General features: G+C 36.8%; 1 pseudogene across 1 annotated transcript in view; it reads left to right on the forward strand.

Moving 5' to 3' along the window:
- Positions 1–18,782, forward strand: part of LOC106002763 — a 130,199-nt pseudogene extending 111,417 nt beyond the window's left edge. Inside the window, exons 2-3 of the transcript XR_001175954.1 lie at positions 10,490–11,282; positions 18,686–18,782. The product of XR_001175954.1 is annotated as an uncharacterized LOC106002763 (transcript). The remainder of the gene's footprint in view (positions 1–10,489; positions 11,283–18,685) is intronic.
- Positions 18,783–25,967: the final 7,185 nt, after the last annotated feature.

Raw genomic sequence — 25,967 nt, forward strand, 5'->3', positions numbered from 1 at the left:
TTTCTGAAAGGAATGCAAATTGCTCAAGAAATAAGAGCAAAAATTGAAAATGCTTTTGCATCAAATTAAACAACTTCTGGACATCAAAGCAAATAAGCATTCAAATCTAAGGAAAATCTATAAAATAAAGAAAATGTTTTCTAGCTATTTGTCAAGTAAAGGACTATACTTTAAAAAATTTCAAACCAACTGAAAACTGAAGAAAAGAATCCAGTTTGTAGCTGGACAAAATAAATGATCAGACAATTCTCAATGAAGCATATGTGGCCAATAAACAGAAAAAAACCTCAACATCCTTTGTCATAAAAAATTGAAATGATAAAGATATTCCATCTCACTACAATCAGAATGGCAATCATTAAGAAAACAAGCAGCACTAATGTGAGGTGAATAAAATATAAATCAGTGCAGCCATTGTGAAAAACAGTAAGAAGAGTCTTCAAAAGACTAAAACTGCTATATATCTTGCTATAAAACTCCCAGGTATGTATCCAAAGGAATATAAGTAAGCATTCAATAGAGACACAACTGACAGTCATGTTTATATTAGTAATATTCAGAATAGCTGAACAAAAGAACCAGAGTATGTGTCTATCAGGCAACAAATAAATAAGATAGATGATAGATGGAAAGATAAAAAGTAATATATTGGTTAAATAATGATCTTGATTGAATCTTTGTACAACATACGCATATATCATTTAATATACATATTTTTTATTTGTCAACTAAAATTAACAAATATATAATGAGGAAATTGTATACAAATCCAGACTCAAGCTGAGCCATATGTACTGAATAAGTAGCCAGACTGAATCAAAAGCATTTAAGAAATGAGAAAAAAAGTGAATGTTTGGGTACAACACATGTTTTCAGGAAGGAGACAAGGGAGAACAACGAAGAATGAGAGAGAAAGAGAGAGAGAGACAGACAGACAGACAGACAGACAGACAGACAGACAGACAGAGACAGAGAGAGAGAGAGAAATGTGAACAGAGAGACAGCACCAGAGAGATGGAAGGGAAGGATTTTCCACTTGTTAAAAATCTCAGCCTTTATCTCCGTTTTTGAGTATCCCAATTTTTTGGGAAAAATAAAAAAAAATATTCAGAAATGAAAATACCGACCAAAAGAGAAATATAAACAACCTGTGGAAAATTCTTTCCCTTGTCCTTCGCCAAATAGACTATAATTACAAAATCTGAGTAAAGCAATTTCTCCTCAGTGGATATTTTTAAAAGAAACAAAAATTATAGGATTCATACAGCGATAATATTTTAAAGTGCTAGAGATTCCCGCAAAACAAGTAACAGCTGATAATGGGATGAAAACTGAGATCTTACAACATACATGAAACAAGCATTGGAATATTTTGCCACTCTGGGCAAAGTGCAAGCCTACTGAGAAAGTCACATGAAAGAAAAGGGATGGGCAAAAAGAAAGCATAGTTATATGACTTAGAAATTGACAGATATTAGTCAAAAATTCAGAAATAAAGCCCAAACCAGGAAAGATAAAGATAACAATCGAACACACTAGAATATTAAGGAAAAGGGTAATGGTAAAGTAATGAAGGACAAAGTTTCACCTTGGTTTTAGAAGGCATAAAGAAAATGAAAACAATAGAACAAAAATTCTCCTGAATTTATAAAAGATATATAAATGCATACTGAATGTTTACAGTATATCAGAGGAAAATTTACCGACTGCACTCAGCAATGAAGAATCTTGCATTTAGCCATCTAATTATTGTTTAGACTATAACAACCATATATTGATAAGCCAAGTAGAGGGATAAGAGGATAATCTGTTGTGATCTCTAGCTAAATTTAGTCAGGTGTAGCTGGCAATGCAGCCTGGTTTCAGGAAATATTCCCTCCGGAAACATGTGCTAATAAAGGATACATAAAATATCTGCTTATTATGCTTATACAGTTATTTTATAACATATTATACTTAGATAAGCATAAAATTTATGCATTCTAAGAGAGCTCTATTATTTCTAGTAATACATAGTGTTATATTGTTTATGGCTTATTATTGCTTATTGCTAGTTAGTACTAAGGGAAAGACCCACACATGTATCCATTCCCTAAAGGTGCAGTAAGGAAGTCAAACAGAAACTCTGATTACAGAAATTGGGCTGAGACTGTAGCTCAGTGAACTTAACATGCATAAAGCTAATGATTCTACTTCCTAAACTAAATCAGATAGATGTTATATAGAAAAGCAGATGGACATGACAACTTGTACTTCTCATTGTTGCAACAGGTCCACCTGTATCCTTAAACAACTGGTTTTTTCCCATCTCCTCCACAAGTTGTACTGACATCAAATATAGTGAAAGCAGTGATTATACTGTGGGGGAGGGACATACAAAGCAACAAAGAGATAATATTATAAATGCGTTAGAAACACATGCACAAAAGAAAAAAACATTAAAATACACATCTAAGGGTTCATTTTCCTGACATCACATTATCTGACCTTTTCCGCTTGCAATGTCGGTGCGGGGGTGGGGGTAAGGGGGGAAGGAGAAGGATTGGGATTGGGGGGAGGGGGGAGGCTGGGAAGGGATGTGAAGGGTAAACAAAGGAGGACCCTGCAATGCTTGGTAAGAAATGTACCCATTATCCTGCTCATGTAATTGTAACTCCTCTGTACAGTATGTTCACAAATAAAATAAAATTAAAAAAAAGAAAAGCAGATGGAGAAGGACAGACAGTCAGATAGATGGATGATATATTTTTTTTCACAATTTTGGGAGCTACAAAAGTAAAGATTACTTCTTGCTCTAGGATGTATTAAAAGGGTCTGTTGTGGCCTTCCTTTTCCTTGAATTCTAGATTACTATCATTTTTCTGTTCTGAATTATTTTCAATGATTATCTCCTTGTCCAAACTTTCTTATTTATTAAGGAAATTAGGCATATTATATTAAGCTACTTCTTTTTATTTGATATATATTTTTATTGCAAAGATACTGTACAGAGGGTTTACAGTTACATGAATATGGTAATGAGTACATTTCCTATAACTAGGCTCCTTCTAAATGATATAACTATGAAGATTCCACTATCAAAGAAATTTCCGTGAGATTAAAATCTAAATACATGCAAAACATGCAGTTTAGCCATGTCACAAATAATAATAACAAGAACTACAACAACAGCAATAATAAATACCTCTTGAAGAAGGTGATATTAAGACAAAATCATTCTTATCAAACACAGAGGAAAATCTGGGAAATACGAAGCTGGCCAGCCTACCTTGGTCTTTCTCTGTACTTTCTCTAATATATTCAAAGTCCTGTAAGAGATTTCATCTCCAGATTTGTGCTCCTTGTTATTTCCTTATTTTGTCTGTGTGCACAGATTTTTGATACTAAATTTTGTCTTGGGCATCCTTAAGAATCCAACACTTCAGACATGAACATATGTCCCTCAAGGATGCCTACAAACGCTGTGTCTCCAAGACCATGCCAAGTCTCTAAAATTCTATCTGAATAGACTATGGAGATTCCAAGTATTCCTTTGCTTCAAACCCCTTAAAATAACCGTATTTTACTATTGTCATTCTCTACTTTTGCCAAATAAGTATCAAGTGTCATAATTCTTTGGAACAATTTCCTTTCCTTGTTGTAAAAGCTGACAGAAAAAATTCAAGTTGGAGAATACTTTTAGATTTAAGAAGTCTAAGACTGTGTTCATGCAAGCTTCATTTCTTAAGCTGGGTGGTAAATTTTAAAATTCTCATTAATCTTTCTGAAGCCAAGTTCTTTCTAAATAAGAAGTAAAGCATATAAAGGATTTCTTTTTGGGGGGGCTTGTTGTGGGGCCTGAACTCTGAGCCTGGGCTCTACCACTTGAGCCACAGCGCCAATTCCGGCTTTTTTCTTTTTACTTATGTGGTGCTGAGGAATCGAACCCAGGACCTCATGCATGCAAGGCAAGAGCTCTACCACTGAGCCACCTTCCCAGCCCCATAAAGGATTTCTTAAAATAAAAAAGCAGGCACATTTATTTAGAAAGAAAAAAGCAGGCACATTTCATTTTAAATTTTAATAAAGCCAGAAAATTTTGTTTCTGAAGTTCATAGCTAAAATACAGTGCTTGGGATTAAATTTATCAGTAGCAAATGTGAGCAAATGTGAGCAACAGTAAAGTACACATGTCTATAATACCTGTCAGGAGGTGGAGATGTGAGGATTTCAGCTCAAAGCCTACCTGTACAGAAATGTCTATGAGACTCATCTCCAATGAACCAGCCCAAAGCCACAAGTGGTTTCCCTTATTTGCAACAACTAGTATATGTCTGAGACAAGCAGAAAAAGGTCAGATGAGATTATGTTAAGGGAAATGAATGCCAAGATAAGGACACAATTGTGTTTTTTTTTCTTGCTTGCTATTGCTTCTAATGTATTTATAAGGTACCATGTGGTTTCTTTGTTGCTTTGTATGTCCCTCCCCTGTTTTCACTGTATTTGATGTTGGTATAATTTGTATAGGGGAAGGGAAAAAACAAATTGTTTAAACAGGGATATAGGTTGACCCATTGCAACAATGAGATGTACAAGAAAACAGAGAAAACAAACTTTACAATTTAGGTGGTGGGGAACGGGAGAGTGTAGTTGTGGAAGTGGGAGGGAAGGGATGGTAGGGAAAAAATAAGGAGGAGACAGCAATGCTTCAGAAGCAATATACTCATTACCTTGCTCATGTAACTGCAACCCCTCCTCTGTACAGTGTTCTCACAATTAAAAAAAAACTTATTTAAAAAAATTCCAGAAGTGGACCAGTGTCTCAAGTGAGAGTATCACTCTTGACTAAAGACGCAAAAGTGCAGTGCCTAGATCCTAATTTAATCCCGAATACTTGCACACACACACACACACACACACACACACACACACATCTCTAAACAATGTAGTATAGAATATGAGTCAAATTTTACATGATTTGTGAGTCTGTGGGTTGAGGATATCTTGTATTTATTTGCAGGCTTTACACATATTCTGCAGAGAAAGCCAATAGAACCTTTGTGCAAGGTATGTTTTTGCTCTCATCCTATAGTATTTTCTTTTAAATTTAATTTTATTTTATTTGTGAACAAACTGTACAGAGGGGTTACAATTGCATGGGCAGGATAATGCGTACATTTCTTACCAAGCATTGCAGTCTCCTCCTTTGTTTACCCTTCCCATCCCTTCCCAGCCTCCCCCTTCCCCCCCATCACAATCCTTCTCCTTCCCCCCTCCCCCCCACTATCTTCCCACCCCCCCCCGCACCGACGTTGTAAAGCTCGTTTTGGACATGACAACTTGTACTTCTCATTGTTGCATCAGATCCACCTGTATCCTGAAACAACTGGTTTTTCCCCATCTCCTCCACAAGTTATACTGACATCAAATATAGTGAAAGCAGGGGTTATACTGTGGGGGAGGGACATACAAAGCAAGAAAGAGATAATCTTATAAATGCGTTAGAAACACATGTATGAAAGAAAAAACATTAAGATACATATCTAAGGGTTCATTTTCCTGACATCACATTATCTGACCTTTTCTGCTTGACTCGTACATATACTAGATATTGCAAATAAGGGAAACCATGGGACCTATGTTTCTTTGGGCCTGGCTTACTTCACTTAATATAATTTTTTCCAAGTTTTTCCATTCCCTAACAAATGGGGCAATGTCATTCTTTCTGATGGAGGCATAGAATTCCATTGTGTATATATACCACATTTTCTTGATCCATTCATCTACTGAGGGGCATCTGGGTTGGTTCCATATCTTAGCTATGGTAAATAATGCTGCAATAAACATAGTTGTGGTGGTAGCTTTAGTGTGGTCTTGTTTGTAAGCATTTGGGTAAATGCCCAAAAGTGGGATTGCTTCGTCATAGGGGAGTTCTATGTGAAGTCTTTTGAGGAACCTCCATACTGCTTTCCAAAGTGGTTGGACAAGTTTACATTCCCACCAACAATGAAGTAAGGTTCCTTTCTGTCCACATCCCCTCCAGCATCTGTTGTTGTTAGAGTTCTTGATTTTTGCCGTTCTTTCTGGGGTGAGGTGATATCTCAATGTTGTTTTGATTTGCATTTCTTTTATGGCTAGGGATGTTGAACATTTCTTCATGTCTATTGGCCATCCTTCTTTCTTCTTCAGAGAAGTTTCTCTTTAAGTCTTTCGCCCACTTATTTATTGGGCAGTTGTTTCTTTGGGGATTTGTTGTTGGGGGGTATAATTTTTTGAGTCCAAGTATATTTTAGATATGAGACCCTTGTCCGTTGTATGGCTAGTAAAGATCTTCTCCCAATCTGTGGGCTTTCTATTGATCTTGCTAGCTATGTCATTTGCCCTGCAGAAGCTCTGCAACTTTATGCAATCCCATTTGTCCAACCTTTCTTTGATTTGTTGTGTTTCCGGGTCTCTATTCAAACAATTTCGGCCTGTGCCAAGGAGACCTAGGGTTTCTCCTATTCCATCCTGTAATGTTTTCAGAGTGTCTGCTTTGACTTCAAGGTCTTTGATCCATTTGGAGTTGATTCTGGTGCAGGGTGATATATAAGGATCTAGCTTTAGTTTTCTACATGTAGTTAACCAATTTTGCCAGCACCATTTACTGAAGAGGCTGTCTTTCTTCCATTCTATTGTTTTAGCTCCCTTATCGAAGATTACATGGCTATAGGTCTGGAGGTTCATTTCTGGGTTTTCAATTCTATTCCATTGGTCCTAGGGTCTGTTCTTATGCCAGTACCAAGCTGTTTTGATTACTATGGCTTTGTAGTAGAGTTTGAAATTTGGTATTGATATTCCTCCAGCAGTGTTCTTTCCGTTGAGGAGTGTTTTTGCTATTCGGGGTCTTTTATTGTTCCATATGAATTTTTGGATTGCCTCTTCTATTTCCTTGAAGAATGAGGTTGGAATTTTGATAGGTATTGCGTTGAATTAGTAGATAGCCTTGGGAAGTATCGCCATTTTCACGATGTTAATCTTTCCAATCCAGGAGCATGGGAAGCTTTGCCATTTTTTTAGTTCTGTGTTGATTTCCTTTTTCAAGATTTTAAAGTTTTCATCATAGAGGTCCTTCACTTCTTTAGTTAAGTTAATTCCTAGGTATTTTATTTTTTGTGGGGCTATTACAAATGGAGTTGCTTTCCTAATTTCAGCCACACTTTTCTCATTATTGGCATACAGAATAGCCTTTGAATTTTGGGGGTTAATTTTATACCCTGTTACTTTGCCAAAGTTTTGAATCAGCTTGAGTAGTTTGAGAGTGGAGTCTATGGGATTCTTTAAATACAAGATCATGTCATCTGCAAAGAGTGAGAGTTTTATTTCTTCTTTCCCTATTTGGATCCCCTTTATAAGTCTAGAACTTGTCTTATTGCTGTAGCTAGGCATTCTAATACTAGATTGATAAGGAGTGGCGAGAGTGGGCATCCTTGTCTTGTTCCTGAGTTAAGAGGAAATGGCTTTAGTTTTTCACCATTGAGTATAATGCTGGCTGTAGGTTTGTCATATACAGCCTTTATTGTATTGAGGAATGTTCCATGGATTCCTAATTTTTCCAAAACCTTCATCATGAAGTGGTGTTGGATCTTGTCGAATGCTTTTTCTGCATCTATTGAGATAATCATGTGGTTCTTATTCTTGCTCTTGTTGATGTGATGAATAATATTAATTGATTTGCATATATTGAACCAGCTTTGCATCCCTGAAATGAAACCTGTTTGATCGTGGTGTATGATTTTTTGGATGAAATGTTGAAGTCAATTGGCCAAAATTTTGTTGAGAAGTTTTGCATCAATATTCATCAAAGAGATGGGTCTATAGTTCTCTTTCTTTGATGAGTCTCTGACTGGTTTTGGGATGAGGGTTATGATGGCTTCATAGAACGTGATCGGTAGTGAGCTTTCTCTTTCAATTTCATTGAAGAGTTGGAGGAGTATTGGTGTGAGCTCTGCGCTGAAGGCCTTGTAAAATTCTGCTGTGAAACCATCTGGTCCTGGACTTTTCTTAGCTGGGAGGTCTCCTAGTGCTGTTTCTATTTCAATGCTTGATATGGGCCTGTTAAGATAGTTTAACTCATCTTGGTTTAGTTTTGGCATGTCAATATTTGCTAGAAAAAGGTCCATTTCTGTCAAGTTCTCAAACTGATTAGCATAAAGTTTTGAGAATATTCCCTTATAATGTTCTGAATCTTGGTTGTTTCCGTGGTGATGTTTCCATTCTCATCTCTGAGTTTATTAATTTGGGTGTGTTCTCTTCTTTTTCTGATAAGATTTGCTAAGGGTCTGTCAATTTTGTTACTTTTTTCGAAGAACCAACTCTTTGTTTTGTTGATTCTTTCTATAGTTTTTTTGGATTCTAATTCATTTAATTCTGATTTAATTTTGATTATTTCTTTCCATCTATTGGATTGGGGTTTATCTTGCTGCTCTTTTTCAAGGAGGTTTAGATGTGTCATTAAATTGTTAGTTTCAGATCTCTCCAATTTGTTGATGTAGGAGCTCAGAGCTATAAACTTGCCTCTGAGTACTGCCTTTGTTGTGTCCCAGAGGAGCTGGTAATTTGTGTGTTCATTTTTGTTGAATAGCATGAACATTTGGATTTCCTTTCTAATCTCTTCCATGACCCACTCATGATTCAGCAGTGTGTTGTTCAGCCTCCATGTGATGCCGGACTTTCTTTGGTGGCTTTTGGTATTGAGTTCTAATTTTATTCCCTTGTGGTCAGAGAGGATGCAAGGTATAACTTCAATGTTTCTGAATTTAGACAAGTTTGCTTTGTGGCCTAAAATGTGGTCTATTTTAGAAAATGTTCCATGTGCTGCTGAGAAAAACATGTATTCTGATGCTGCTGGGTGAAATGTTCGGTAGATGTCTGTTAAGTCTAGTTGATCTATGCAGCTGTTTAGATCTGCGGTTTCTCTGTTGAGTTTTTGCCGAGTTGATCTATCTCGTGGGGAGAGTGGTGTGTTAAAATCCCCAACAGTTAATGTCTTTGGATCTATATGGGATTTGAGGGAAAGTAGTGTTTCTTTGATAAATTTGGGTGCTCCATTGTTTGGCGAATAGATATTTAGAATTGTAATATCCTCCTGAAAGAGAGATCCTTTAATTAGTATGTAGCGACCTTCTTTATCTCTTCTCACCAATTTTAATTTGAAGTCTATTTTATGTGATATTAGGATTGCAATTCCCGCCTGTTTATGGGGGCCGTTTGCTTGGAAGATTTTGTTCCAGCCTTTAACTTTGAAAATGTGATTGTTTTTACGGGCAAGATGTGACTCCTGCAGGCAGCAGATAGAAGGGTCTTGTTTTTTAATCCAACTAGACAGTCTATGTCGCTTAATTGGAGAGTTCAGTCCGTTAACGTTAAGAGATAGGACTGAGAGGTATTTGGGAGTTCCTGCCATGTTATCCACCTTCTTGGGGGCTGCAAAAACTGGGTTCTTCCTGTGGTTCTTGGATTCTTAGTTTGCGTGCAGTTTCTTGGCCTTTATTGCGGTCTTGTTGGTTTTCTATGTGTAGGACATCTTTAAGAATCTTTTGTAGGGCTGGTTTGGTGGAGATGTATTGTTTCAATTTTTCTTTGCTATGGAAGGTTTTTATTTGCCCTTCAGTTATGAAGGAGAGTTTAGCTGGGTACAGTATTCTTGGTTGATAGTTGTTTGTTTTTAGGGCATGGCATACTTCATTCCAGGCTCTTCTTGCTTTGATTGTCTCTGCTGAGAAATCTGAGGTGATTCTGATTGGTTTCCCTTTATAGGTGATTACCCTTTTCTCCTTGACAGCTTTACGGATCTTTTCCTTGGTCTGTGTTGATCCTGTGTGGATTATAATGTGTCGGTGGGAGGTCCTATTCTGGTCTGGTCTATTTGGGCTTCTAAAAGCTTCTTGTATCTGAATAGGCCTATCTTTTTGTATGTTTGGGAAGTTCTCTGCTAGGATCCTGTTAAACAAATTTCCTAGACCATTAACTTCTGTTTCTAGGTGCTCCTCTACACCCATTATCCTTAGATTAGGCCTTCTGATGGTGTCTTCCAAGTGTTGGATAGATCTATCATATTTCTTGGACTTGTCTTGGATGGTTGTATGTTCTTTCTCTATAATATCTAGGCTGTCTTCAATCCCTGAGATTCGATCTTCTGCATGATCTAACCTGCTGTCAAGACTCTCTACTTTGTTTTTTATCTCTTTTCCTTCTAGTTGGTCAGCTTTGATGGCTTCAAGTTCTTTGTTGAAGCTCTGTTTTAGGTCTTGTACAAATTTCTTTACTTCCTTTATTTGGTGTTCAGTATTTGTTCTCAAATCACTTAGTTGATTGGTTATGGTTTCTTTGGATTCCCATTCTTTCTGTTGGGTTTCATTCAGCATTCCCTTTGTGGTCTCCCTGGCTTCCTTCAGGTCTTTATTAATGGATTCCATGAATTCCTTAAGTGATCTTTGTGTATTCTCTACCTGGTCTCTCAATTTCTTAGGGTTTTCTATTTCTTCCAGCATATCCTCCTCAAGAAGCTAACAGAACATCACTTCTTTGTTACTGACACTGTTTCTTCTTCAACAAGTTATACAACAGCCAAGTCTGCTGCTCCTACATTTGGTGTCCTTTCAAGTCTGCCATTGCCTGTTCCCACAATGGAAACTTCAACACCGATAAGCCAAAATGGTTTTGGGTACAAGATGCCAGATGTCCCTGATGCATTTCCAGAACTCTCAGGATTGTGTCACAACTCACAGATATGAATGAACAAGAGGAAGTATTACTAGAACAGTTTCTGAGTTTACCTCAACTAAAACAAATTATTAATGACAAGGGTGATTTAGTAAAAAGTATTGAGGAATTAGCAAGAAAACTCTCCTCTTGGAGCCCAGTTTAGAAGCCAAAAGGCAAACTGTTTTAGATAAGTATGAGTTACTTACACAAATGAAATCTACGTTTGAAAAGAAGATGCAGAGACAACATGAACTGAGTGAGAGTTGTAGTGCAAGTGCCCTACAGGCAAGATGGAAAGTCGCTGCACATGAAGCTGAGGAAGAATCTGATAATATTGCTGAAGATTTCTCGGAGGGAAAAACTGAAATAGATGATTTTCTCAGTAGCTTCATGGAAAAAAGAACAGTTTGCCACTGTAGAAGAGCCAAGGAAGAGAAACTTAAACAAGTGATAGCAATGCACAGCCAACTTCATGGTCCATTACAGATTTTCCTGAAAACATGGACCGCCAAGAGAGAAATGAGAAATAAAACTAAGTACATTATTTTAGATTTAAGGTTTGTAAGTTGGCATTTCATTGCAATGGCTGAATTCAGATGTACTCTACATTGTTTAAAGAACTGAGATTGTTTTTTATATAGATTAGAATGATTATGATCTTTGCTTGGAAAATTTTTCTGCAGTATTTGCCCTAAAAACGCCTATTTATCATAGATAAATCCTGTCCTTTTTAAATTTCACTGCTATTCTTATAATTAAATACCTTATGCATGTGATTTTAGTTTTAATATTTTATGAAAAGTACTTAATCTTGTACTTTTAATTTGAAACTGCCTCATTTCTTTATCAAGAATGATATCTTCTTTAGATTTTTTTCCTCTCAGTAATTTTTAAGTACTTTCAGCTATGGAAAGATACCTACACCCTCTCTTTTTCTTTCTTTTTGAAGAAAACTTTCAAAAGCAATTTGTTTTTAAATATTCATAATACCAGAAAATATCAAACCTTCCAATGTGCCATATATATACCTATAACATATAAATATACCTATAATATATATATATATACCTATAATAAATAAAAAATTCAAAAAATGTCTTCATTACATTGCTCATGTAATTGTAACCCCTCTGTATGGTATTTTCACAATAATAAAACTTAAAAAAATTAATTTAAAAAAAAATTTAAAAAATATCTCTATGGAAACCTAATCATCTTTTTGATCCTTTCACAAGTCCTCTAAACTGAATGATATATTTTACATGTTACTCTGGTACCCCTACATATTTTTTATTGTCCTAAGGAAACTCTTTAAAAGATAGTCTATTGATTGATATTTTGTGTGTCAACTTCCCAAAATATGTTCTGCCCTCATATCCAACCAAAAAATTCTCATCTTCATCTTCCTTTTTGAAAAGTGAACACCTGTCATTTAGATAAGAATCAATACATGATTTTATTCATCAGATATTCAAACTGTCATCTCAGTTGTCAGGAATAATAGAGTTCAATCAATATACTCATTTATTCTAGATCAAACTCTTTGATACATTCTCATGGCATTGATAACAAAACCAAGCATCAACATATATGACTTTATTTCATCTCATGTTCTCTCTGGAATGTTTAGAAAATTATCTCTTAAATGTACAGCCACAGAGTAGCTATATTTAGTTGATTAATAAATTATTTTATTTACTAATCTATTTATTTCAGTAATGGGACTTGAACTCAGGGACTCAGTGTTATTGTTCCTTAAATTTTATGCTCATGGCTAGTGCTTTACCATTGCAGCCACATAAGAGTCTTACAGATTTATATACCTGTGTGGGAATCGAGTCATGATCTGAGATGTCAGCCTGCTGAGTAGCTAGGACTACAGGTATGAGCCACCAGTGCCCAGTTTTATACTTAGTTTATTTTAAATTAGATTTATTCAGAAAGGCATCTAAGCGAAAATGCTATTTTTCATATTTTAAGATCCAAACTACCTCCAGAGTCCTCTCCTCATTGTTGATGGACTCATTTGCCCAGGGATGACTATTATTTGGGTCCTTATAAGAAATTTATGACAACATGTGAAAAGAAACAAATTTGTAATTTTATACTGGAAAGTCAGAGTCTAATTTGCAGGACTAAACATAGTGAATACTCTCCAGCTGTGAACGCGTGAAAACTATAGACAAGGATGATCAAGAATGGCCTCAGCTAGGATTCTAACCAGTGAATTCGAGGCTAGTAACCAGGGCAAATACAAGGCTTCATGGTTCAAATTTGATTATGAACTCTAAGGGGAGCAATGGACAATCAGCCTCATCTAAAAGACTAGCTGGGAGTGGGATTCTGCAGACGTTGTTGGTCATGAGCTTTTCCAACCTAATAGGGATTGAGATTTATTTACACATAATCTCTCCAGAAGAGGTCACTAACACCATGACTGTCCATTCATTGAATTGTGTCACACTAAACAATGCCATTTCATCAAAATTTATTTAGAATTACCAAGATCATCTTGAAAGACATTTAAGATGACCTCTTTCTTTGTTCCTTCTGAAAAACATTGATGGATGAATCTGGGAAGATGAAGGACAAAATTCACTCACTTTTGAGGCTGGGAAGGTGGCTCAGAGTGGTCAAGTGGTTGCCTCCAATACATGAGGCCCTGGGTTGGATTCCTCAGCACCATATAAACAGTAAAAACAAAAACAAAAAAAAATACAAAGGCCAGAAGTGGCACTGTGGCTCTAGTGGTAGTGTTCTAGCCTTGAGCTGAAGAGCTCAGTGACAGTAACCAGGCCTAGAGTTCAAGCCCCACAACACACAAAGAAAAAAAATCACTGTTTTTGTTATTGTTCTCGTATGCCCGACAATGTTTTCTTCTCATAAGAATTTTGTTGAATATGAGATTCTAAACTTGTCTTTCTGTTTTAGTTTTGCTCTATTTTGTTATGTCTTTCTTCCATACTTTAAATATTCTCCTCCATTTAATTGTTGCTTGGAAAAATTTAGAAGATTTTGATAAAATCTTTATCTTTGTCCCTCTGAAGTAAGGCTCCACTATGTGTGATTTTCTTTCTTTTTTAAATTTAATTTAATTTTATTGTAAAGGTGATGCAAAGAGGCTTTATAATTCCATAAGTAAGGTAGTGAGTTCATTTCTTGTCAAGCATTGTTACCCCTCCCTCATTTTTTCTTCCACTTTCCCTCTGACTCACCACAGCTAAGAGACATTGTGTTAGAACCAGACAGTCTTTCTTTTTCTCTTAAAAATATATTTTATTATTACTGTTCAGCTAATACACAGATGTATTGTACAGGTAATGTTATAATTATGTAAGTCAGATAATAAATGTATTTCCTTTTGAACTCTGCCAGCCATTCCTTTGCTCTCTCCCAGTTTTTCTCTCCCATCCCTACTCACAGTTTTAGTTTAATTTAAATTTAAATTTTATTATCCAGGTGTTGTACCTAGAGGTTACATCACATAAGTAAGTTAGTCAGTATATTTCTTGCTAACTTTTTACTCCTGCCTTCATTTTTCTCCTGCTTTCCCTTCCCCCAAGCCCTCCCCCAAAGTTGTACAGAACATTTCCAACATACGGTTTTGTGAGTATCACGGTTGAATTGGTTCTCATCTTTGTCCTTTGAATCACCATTTTTTGTTACCCTTCCCTAATTGATATAAACATTTATACAATACCCAGGGTACCAAAATCAAATACAGTGACAACAGGAATTATACCATAGGGGAAAGTTCATGTAAAAGAAACAAAAAAAATCCACATAGTACATTAAAAAAACAACAACAACAAAGAAAAACCTCCTGTGCCCATATCTTGGGATTCATTTTTCTTAGCATCATCTTATATGATCATATGTACATAGCTATTGAGCTATTCTGCTCATCTGCTAAGATTATCCTAGATGTATACTATTTATTACACATAAGGGAAACCATGGGACCTATGTTCTTTTGGGTCTGGCTTATTTCACTTAATATGATTTTTTTTCCAAGTCCTTCCAAATGGGACCGTGTCATTCTTTCTGATAGAAGTATTGAATTCATATATATCTTCTTTTTGGTTGGTCATGGGGCTTGAAATCTGGGCCTGAGCACTGTTCCTTAGCTCTTCAGCTCAAGGCTAGAGCTCTACCACTTGAACTACATGCCACTTCTGGTTTCTCTGTTGATTTATTAGAGATAAGAGTGTCAAGGACTGTCCTGCCCAGGCTGGCTTTGAACACAATCCTCAGATCTCAGCTTCCTGAGTAGCTAGGATTATAAGCATGAGCCACTGGCACCCAGCATATATCACATTTTCTTGATCTATTCATCTATTGAGGGACAGTCACTTCATTTTCTACATACTGTCTAATGAATACCACTGCTGCATTTGTTCTCCCTTTGTCCCACCTTTTCTGTGCCCCCCCATCCTTCAAATGACAAATAAAGGAAAATAACAAAAACAGCAGCACCAACACCAAAAATCTCATTTCCATCTCTTGGAATTCATTTCTTTAAATATTATTTTATAAGAACATGTGCACATAGTGATTGTTCCTTTTTGATATGCTGCTATGAATATCTGCCAATGGTCTCACTGTGTGGTGGGTGACTTTTTTATTTCTGCTGTTGGTGTTCTGCCATTAAAATATGATTTTTTAAAATATTTGCTTTGTTTTCTGTAAGCTTCTGGAATTTCATATAAATTTTGTTTAATTTTCAACTATTATCATTTGATCAGCTGTTCTGGCCTTTGTATTCTTGCTTCTCTGGTATTCATTATACATATATGATACCTTCAATAATTATCACATAGATGCTGAATATTTTATTTCTTTTAATTCATTCCTTTTTCTATCTCCTCAATTTCAGATTGGTAACTGTCTATTGAAAAGTCTTTAAGCTCACTGATATCTTCATATGTATTTTTCCCACTACACTGATGAGTTCATCAAAGTCTTTTGTTTTCTGTTTTATACTAATATCGTCAGTGATATTTTAAAAATTCTTTCTAATGTTACTGTCTCTCTCCTTACCTGTATGTTTAATTCATGATGTCCAATTTGTTCCATCCATGTAGTAATTATGATTATATAATTCTTTGAAATTGTCAATCTGAAAATTGTTATATTGGATTAAAAATTCATACATATTTTCTGAACCTGGCCCTTAGTGTCTATTAAATTTTTGTGAAAAGACAAATGCATCAAGTACATAGAATACAAGTAAAAAACGCCAGTAGTATGAGGATTTATATTTATCTGGCTGGGCATTAAGATTTTTTCATCTTTGCTGTACTTGTAGGTATTAAAAGTTCTTTACTTTTTATATTCTTGTTTTATTTATTCCCCCTGCTGGATTTGGGGAAAATAAAACACCTTGCTGTTATATAGCCTTTGTTATATCACCATCAATCACTTATACCCAAACCCTGTGGTAGGTTTGAAAGGTATCTGTAAAGATATTTGCTTTGTATTTTATACCTAAGTTTCTCTTGCTTTCCGTTTCCCTCTGTTTTCTCCGTCCCAGAACCATCACCCCAGTCTCTCTCTCTTTCTCTTTCTCTCTCTTCCTCTCTGTCTTCCTTTCTACTCCAAAATTTTCAGTTTTGACTTTCCTAATACATGACAGAAAGGCAAGAAGAGGCTGGGTTTTCAAACAATCCTTTCCCTATTTCAAATCACACAATAGTGGCACAGTTTTTCTTAACCAGAAGCCCATTCTTGCCAAGAACAAGATATTTTGGGAGCATCTCTTTTCCTCGGATGTCAGAAATTATTAAAATCTGAGCATTGTGATGGGAATTTGTCAAAACTCTTACAGGTAAATTTCATAGAAATATATCTTCATTACTCCCACTAAAGAAGTTTCTCACCAAGTTGTAACTGAACCTACTTTTCACCCAGTCTAGCAACTTAAAGATGTTATTGTGTGTGAGAGGAAACTGAGTTGATTTGAACATGGGTTACCCCAACCTATCTTTGTGTTAACAATCCATCCCAAATGTATTATCATGCACTGGAGTTAATAATATATGCAATTTATAAGGATTAACTGCAAAGGCATTGAAAGTCTGAAAATGAATCTGATTTTTAGATTTAAAGGCAATTTCTAGCATATTAAACTTGTGCATGTTCTTAAACATCATAAACAAATGAAGCATTCTACATACTCACGATACATGTATGAGTGATGTGGGGGCAATATTGAAGTAGACTCAAGCTCACAGGAATGAGAAAATATCATCATATTATCCAAATTACACAATGAACCCGGTGGTAGCTATCTACCCACATATTCTAATAACAATATCAGAGGAACTTCATTAGGAAAGTCTTTTTTTATGTGGTGCTGACCAATCGAACCCAGGGCCTCAGGCATGCAAGGCAAGCACTCTACCACTGAAAAAAAGAAAAAAAGAAAAGTCTTTTTTATGAACTGATAAATTTACATTTTCCCTTAAACTTGATGATGTTTTAACTCGTGGATCTACATTACTAAAAGTTGAAAAGTTATTAGCAAGCAGACCTACCTGATGTGACATTTTACAAATTTCTCTGCCAAAGTTTCTATTCTTTGTTATAATTGACATCTTGCTGTGATTCCCATTACCCAGTGCAGAAGAAAGTCATTTGTGGATAAACGCAATAAAATATACTTATCGAATTTTGTTCCCCTTTTTTGAACCTAGAATTCATCATTATTGACTGGTGCATTATAAAATTAAACTAAAACTAGGCCACAGTGGGTCATGTTTTCATAATGCTAGGTACTCAAAGGCAGATATCTGGAAGAGGGAAGTTCAAAGCCTGTATAGGAATAAGACCGCATGACTCTCCATCTCTGATGAACTAGCAAAATGCTTGTGATGGTTCTAGCTATGAGCCTCAGCCATGAACAATAAGGCTGAGTCAATGTGAATTTTTCTAACGCATTTATAAGATTATTTCTTTGTTGCTTTTTATGTCCCTCCCCTACAGTATAATCCCAGCTTTCACTGTATTTGATGTGGGTATAATTTTTGGAGGGGAAGGTGACAAATCGTTTCCATAGGGATACAGGTGGAGCCCTTGCAACAATGAGATGTACAAGTCGTTATGTTGAAAACGAAATTTACAACTTTTGGGCGGGGGGGGAGGCGGAACGATGGGGGGCGTTGGGGAGGATGGGAAGGGATGGGAAGGGTAAATAAAGGAGGAGGCTACAATGCTTGATAAGAAGTGTACTCATTATCTTCCCATGTAATTGTAAGTCCTCTGTACAGTAATTTCACATTAAAAAAAATAAAGAAAGAAAGCTGAGTCAGAAATTAAGTCGCTGAGCTCAAACACATCCATCATCACCATCACCACCACAAGAAGTGATACCAGACAGAATACACCATGTGTTCTTACTTTACCCTTGAAATGTCGTCTCTGACTACAGGTGATACTACCATGATATCAAAACTTACTGAGTTAACCAGATATGCTTTATTTGAAAAGGTGAAGTATTTCTTCTACATCTGTATCAACTTACACTTATTGTGTGTCCAAAATGGGAATGATCACGACTTTTACCAACTTGAAAATGGTCTCTATTTAAAACCACTGGAGGATTTCAATGCCCAAATTTCATAGAAAAAGAACATGGAACATGCAGAAAATATGTTCAGAATTAATCATAGCATCTCTACTTCATTTACATTCTGATGACCATAATATTCCACAAAGTCTAACAGAAAAGCTCAAGAGACACATCTCCAGTTAACCAACACAAAAGCCAAGAAGTAGCAGTGTGATTCAAGTGGTAGAGCTACCACTTTGAGTGGAAAATCAAAAGTGATAAAATCTATATATGATCTTGGACAAGAATCCAGGCCTTGGTGATGAATATGACATTGACAAATGGATTTGCTATAGACATATACTTGCTAATAGTTTGGAAAGTTTTGTTGTTATTGTTGTTAACTTTCAGGACTGAAGATTTTCCTCAAATAACTATGGTTCTGATTGTAGCAATATTGATAGCTGATTTTGTGATCTTGGATGGGGAATTCAATGTACCTCTCTAATGATATATTCAGTTTACCAAGACTCGTAGGAGAGGAAATATGAAACATCATTTAATAAGAAACGTTATTTTTTTCCAAGCATTGTTGGGTTCATTCTTGTTATCTTAAGTATTCAAGGAGGCCGAGATTTTAGGATTGTGATTTGAAGCTAGCTAGGGCAGAAAAGTTTGTGAGATTTTTATACCCAAATAGCTACTTTAAAAATCCAGAAGTGGATTTTTAGCTCAAGCCTCAGAGTGCCAGCTTTAAGTGAAAAGGCTAAGAGATTTTGAGACACTGAGTCCAAGCACTAATACCAGAAGAACAACAAATAAACGAACATCCTGTAGTAAAAGAAAAGAAAACTTTAAATTTTATAATAAATTTATGTAAAACTTTAACAAAAGTAAAGAAAAGAAAAGAAAACTTTAAATTTTATAATAAATTTATGGACCAACTGTGTTCTAGTCTCTGCCCAGGCCACAACACTGCTTAGATCTCCCAACTGTGTTCTAGTCTCTGCCCAGGCCACAACACTGCTTAGATCTCCTGGCTTGCACATGCATTGTATAAATGCTCTCTATCTCTCTCTATATATACATAAACATGGGGTTCTTGCAAGATATTTAGTATATCATGAACAGGCACCAATTGCCATTCTGTACAGTCTTCAATCAGGTTCTAAATATTTGTTTTCTGGAAAATAGACCAGAAGAGAAATGCCTTAAAATTATGTTTTAAAAGACCTTATTAAATACTTCTGTGCCTTAAAATTATGTTTTAAAAGACCTTATTAAATACTTCTGTGCACTAAAGCAGTCGTTAATCTTCAAGACATGGATCTCCATTCTTCAGTAAATGTAAAGCTAAGAGCCAGTCTTAATAGTCCTTAGAAGACAGATGGCTTTGGATGGTGTATCAGTCACAGATTAGTCAGGGGAAAGAATCCACCCAGTAATTTAAACAAGAGGGAAGTTCAATAGAAAGAACTATGAACTATAGGAAAGTATTGGGGTACTACAGTGTTGGCTTATAAAATAAGAATAACTGCAAAGAATATAGACACAGAAATGTAGGAGAGAGAGCAAAGCATTGTGGGCTCACAGAATGACAAAGGAGTTGTTATGGCTGGGCTTTTGGAAACATAATGTCTGGCTGGACATTGCTGTGGGTTTGCAGGTGACTGGAGATGGATAGAAGTGTCCTCCTTGGTAGGGAAGCTGGGTGCATTACAAGAGCTTGTCCATGAGCACCCAGAATGAACCCAAAATGTGAATACAAAACACTCTGTGCTATATCTTGCACCTTCTGTAGGCTTTCATCTAGGAATTCTGAAGTGAAACAACTACGTGAATGAGGAGCTCCGTTATGGAATACAGTGCTGGTTTTATATCGTATGTGTGCTTATGACTGACTTTAGCCTGGGTATTTACAGTCCCTGGTCTTCAAATCCCCTTTATGGTAAATAGTCCCTCCTTTGTATGAGAGTCCACGCCAATGACATCATCAGTGTTTAAAGATTTGAGTAAAACTTAAAAGAAATCTTTACACACATTTTTTTTCATGGCAAATAACTTTTCTCAGAATCAATAACTATTTTAAAATGTGTTTCATAAGTATTTTTCCTCAATTAATAAGTTATAATTTACAAAAATAAAGTAAGTGAGGCAACCAAAGGTCTGAAACCACTTGCATTCACATCTATGAAAGCAACAGTAATAAATCCATCTATCCAGGTGGGTGAGATTCAGGAAGGAAACAGAAATAGAGGAAGCATCTTTACAGATATCATAAAAGTCTTACTTCATGTGTATGTTTTTAGACCTTTTTATCTAAGATTGTATTCACTGATTATAATTTCTCTCCATCCCTCTCCTTCACCCTCTCTCCCTATTTCCTCCCCACCCTCTCTCATTCTCCGCAATCCCTTCTCTCCCTGTCTCCTTTCTATTTTTTTTGTTGAAATAGGTATTATGCAAGTCTTACTTCATGGTTGTGTGTTCAGATATTTTTCTCTTCTAGTCTTTTATTCATTGATTACCATTTCTCTTTCTCTACCTCTTACTTCCTCCCTCTTTCCCTTCCTCCCTCTTTGCTGTCTCTCTCTCTATTTCTCTCTCTCTCTCACCATCTATCCCTCTCCCCCTGCCACCATTCTTTTCTTCTTCTTGAAGACATCTAAAATAATAGACCCTGTCTTGGAAACTTGTAAATTAATGACAAGTTTCATTTCGCATCTTATTCCTCGTCCTCATCCTTCTCCTTCCTCCTCCTCACCGTTGTTGTCCTCCTCCTGCTCCTCCTACTCCTCCTGCTCCTCCTGCTCCTCCTCCTCCTCCTCCACCTCTTCCTCTTCCTCCTCTTCTTCTCCTTCCTCCTCTTCTTCTCCTTCTCCTTCTTCTTCTTCTTCTTCTTCTTCTACTTCTCCTTCTTCTTCTTCTTCTTCTTCTTCTTCTTCTTCTTCTTCTTCTTCTTCTTCTTCTTCTTCTTCTTCTTCTTCTTTCTCCTCCTCTTCTTCCCACCACCCCTTTAACAAATAACTGATTAGAATTCATGGTCTTTTGCTTGCTAGGCAGTGCTCCACTACTGAGCTATATCCATAAGTAATTTCTAATGTTTAAGTATTCTTTACTTAGGGATTCAAAACTTTTGCACAGGTCAGAATGGACCTTAATTCCTCTTTTTTATTGTGAAAATACTGTACAGAGGGGTTACAATTACATGGGCAAGATAATGAATACATTTCTTATCAAGCATTGTAGCCTCCTCCTTTGTTTACCCTTCCCATCCTCCCCCCCCTTCCACCAATCCTCCTCCCTCCTGGACCTTAATTCTTCTACCTGAACTTCTCATTGTGAAGACTACAAGCATATATTCTCAGGCTCAACTGTTTTGTTTTGTTCCTTGAGTCAAAGTCTTTCTAACTTTGTACCTAAACATTCCTGTAATTTCAGAGGGAAGGATTTCATTTTTGAAGGCCAAGTTGGATGAAAAAAATAAAAACAAGTTAGCAAGCTCTCCTCTCAACTTAATTCACACTTAAAGACTATAGTGGTATGCAAATGCAATCCCAGCTATGAAGGAGATATATGGCTTATATAAAAAAATTGTGATCTTGGCCTAGGTAAAAAACAGAGGACCGAGGGAGTCTGGGAAGATGGCGGAGGAGAAGCTGGAGTCTAAGTAAACTCTCTCATAGAAAGCAGTTTTAGAGTTCCAGTGAACAGTCCTAAGACAGAGAATTACACCAAGTGTGCCATCACAGGACAGAGAGTTAGACCAGAGAAGGAAACCTAGGCAAGGAGACACTTCTGAGCCCTTGCCAGAAGCCGCCCCAGCAGCGGCAGCTGTGGCGGTGGCGGGCGAGCCCAGCCGCCAAACCTGAGCAACAGAGAGTCCAGGACAAAGGAGCCAGAGGCAGCAGGCGAGCGGATTCTACTCATCACCAGCAAGAACCGACAAGGAGCAGACATCTTCATCCTGTAGTTCACAGACTAGAGACGACCCAGGAACTAAGACTTGGCGTGAGTAGAAGCCTGACATCCTCACTCCTTCTCAGAGAGCAGAGGTGGGAAGGCCCCCCTCCCCCTCCCGAGCACCGGTGATCTCCATCTTGGATACCGACAAACCTCGGCAGAGCTGCTAGCTCCAGCTCAGGCCTTGGAATAAAACGAGTCATTTAGCAGGTCACAGAACTTAACTGCAGCATGACCTACCAGACTCAGCTCCACCCAGGGAGAAGTCACCCAGCTCGGGCGCCAGCCTGAGGAGTGGGTTTCTTCACTGGGTAATCATGGCCAGAAGCTGCCCCTCCCTCTAGCAGCCTCGACAAGCAATTGAAAGTCAGTAAACAGAATCCCTGAGATTGGCTCTAGACTGGGCTCTGTGAGGTTTTCACAAACCACCCCCAGAAAAGCTACCAGAACCTAGACTCATCACTGCATCCCCCTCTTTTGTGATACTCAAAGCAGATCCGTCTCCCAATTAAATAGCCTGGGAGGAGGATCGCAAAATCCTGGGTAAAGCAGAGCATTTTACTGCCTTTTCGAACAAACTGACTTAAGAAAAAAACCAAGCCACAGGACCACAAGCAGACCAGAGACTCCAACAAGAGGCTGGTTACAGACACAAGGAGATACAGGATTTTTCCCACACCTCCAAAAAAAAAACAATGAAGTTTTTCTTTTTTTTCTTTTCTTTTTTCTCTTCTTCTTTGTCTTCTTTTCTTTTCAGTTTTTATTTTTGGTACCTTATATAAAAAAAACTTTTTTTTCTATGCTAAAACTTTTTTCAACCTTTAATCTTTGCCTTTTTTGATAAAAAAATTGTTTTCCAGTAACATTCTTTTCCTCTTATAATTATTATTTTGGGGATACGGGAGTGTGCGTTTTTGCTTTCTTTTTATCGTCTTCTTTCTCTTTTTTTTCTTTTTAAATTATCTTTTTGTTTTTTGTTTAGCTCTACTGAACTTCTCATCTTTTTCTTCTTCCTTTCTTATCCGTTTCACCTTCTCCTCTCTTTCATTATTCTTTATATGACTAAATTCTTGTCTTCCACATCCTCTGATAAACCCGTAATTGAATATTAGACCCTATCCCCCATTGTGTACACATTTAATCCACAAATTTATTACTCAAGTCAAAACCTCTAAGACTTAAATTCCTTAATAGCAGTACTACCTCTTTATACCTATATAATATTTTAAGCATTTTTATTTTTAAAATTTTCACATCTCCTTTATATACCTCCCCTTCTCTCAATAAGTTCATGTTCTTATCTAAATAGATTGTTATCGACTCTACATAATTTTATTAATTTCTACCTTTCTATTTGTTCTGGTCTCTTTTCTTTTCCCTTTCCCTTTCTTTTTTTCCTCTCTCCCTACTTTCATCCTACCCAACTTATTTCCTGCTATGAGATTAAGACTTAGTTAACTCTCCCTGAGCCTCCCCACATCAATCTATTCCTAATTTTTACCCACATCTCTCCTTAACCCTAATAATTTCTGGTCTTCCAAATTCTTCTTTGCGTTTCATAGCCCATAAAGGTATAGTTGTTTGATGTTGAATGGATGTATCGGTTGAACTAGATTGTATCTGTAGACTATTGACTGTGCAAATTCAGACTTGGGTTGATGGTTGCCTTAAGATAGTGTTCTAGCACAAAACTGGGGCTATTTTCATCTCAAATGGGCAGAATAAGCCAGAAAAACACAAAAAAATGGCAAATCCGGTATCTCAATTCCCAATCCCAATAATCAGGGCACAGAAAAAATAATGAATAATCCAGAGGAGAATTCCCAAATAGCTCTACAAACACTGCTGGCAAACATGATAAATCAAAAGATTGAAAGCATACAAAGGTCACTGTATGAGCGTGATAGGGAGAGAGAGGAGGAATTCCAAAAGGAATATCATAAGCGTGAGGAAGCTACTCAAAAGCGGATACAGGATTTGCATGAACAGCTTGAGAATACTCAAAGAGAAAGGGAGGAATGGCGTGAACAGGCTGAGAACACTCAAAGAGAACTACAGGAATCCCAGGAACAGGAAGAGGCTTATCAAAGAGTAATACAGTAATTGAGAGAGCAAGAAGAGAATACACAAAGATCACTAAAGGCATTCATGGAATCCATTAACAAAGAGCTGAAGGAAGTCAGGGAGACCACAAAGGGAATGCTGAATGGAACCCAACAGAAGAAATGGGAGTCCAAGGAAACCATAAACAATCAAATAAGTGATCTGAGATTAAACACTGAACATCAAATTAAGGAAGTAAAGAATTTCATACAAGTTCTAACAATAAGCTTCAATAAAGAACTTGAAGCCATCATAGCTGACCAATTAGAAGGAAAAGGGATAAAAAACAAAGTAGAAAGTCTTGACAGCAGGTTTGACCATGTAGAAGATCGAATCTCAGGGACTGAAGACAGCATAGATATTATAGAGAAAGAACATACAACCATCCAAGACATGTCCAAGAAATATGATAGATCTATCCAACACTTGGAAGACACCATCAGAAGGGCAAAGCTAAGGATAATGGGTGTAGAGGAGCACCTTGAAACAGAAGTTAATGGTCTAGGAAATTTGTTTAACAGGATCCTAGCAGACAACTTCCCAAATATGCAAAAAGATAGGCCTATTCAGATACAAGAAGCTTTTAGAACCCCAAATAGACCACACCAGAATAGGACATCCCACTGTCACATTATAATCCACACAGGATCAACTCAGACCAAGGAAAAGATCCTTAAAGCTGTCAAGGAGAAAAGATTAATCACCTATAAAGGAAAACCAATTAGAATCACCTCAGATTTCTCAGCAGAGACAATCAAAGCAAGAAGAGCGTGGAATGATGTATGCCATGCCCTAAAAACAAACAACTATCAACCAAGAATACTATACCCAGCTAAACTCTCCTTCATAACTGAAGGGCAAATATAAACCTTCCGTAGTAGAGAAAAATTGAAACAAAACATCTCCACCAAACCAGCCCAACAAAAGATTCTTAAAGATGTCCTACACATAGAAAACCAACAAGACCACAATAAAGGTCAAGAAACTGCACCCAAACTGAGAATCCAAGAACAATAGGAAGAACCCAGTTTTTGCAAACCCCAAGAAGGTGGATAACATGGCACGAACTCCCAAATACCTCTCAGTCCTATCTCTTAATGTTAACGGACTGAACTCTCCAATTAAGCGACATAGACTGTCTAGTTGGATTAAAAAACAAGACCCTTCTATCTGCTGCCTGCAGGACTCACATCTTGCCCGTAAAAACAAACACATTTTCAATGTTAAAGGCTGGAACAAAATCTACCAAGCAAACGGCTCCCATAAACAGGCAGGCATTGCAATCCTAATATCAGATAAAATAGACTTCAAATTAAAATTGGTGAGAAGAGATAAAGAAGGTCGCTACATACTAATTAAAGGATCTCTCCTTCAGGAGGATATTACAATTCTAAATATCTATTCGCCAAACAATGGAGCACCCAAATTTATCAAATAAACACTACTTTCCCTCAAATCCCATATAGATCCAAAGACATTAACTGTTGGGAATTTTAACTTACCACTCACCTCACTAGATAGATCAACTCAGCAAAAACTCAACAGAGAAACCGCAGATCTAAACAGCTGCATAGATCAACTAGACTTAACAGAAATCTACCGAACATTTCACCCAGCAGAATCAGAA

The sequence above is a fragment of the Dipodomys ordii genome, unplaced genomic scaffold (assembly GCF_000151885.1).
Source record: "Dipodomys ordii isolate 6190 unplaced genomic scaffold, Dord_2.0 Scaffold1000000616, whole genome shotgun sequence".
Lineage (NCBI taxonomy): Eukaryota > Metazoa > Chordata > Mammalia > Rodentia > Heteromyidae > Dipodomys > Dipodomys ordii.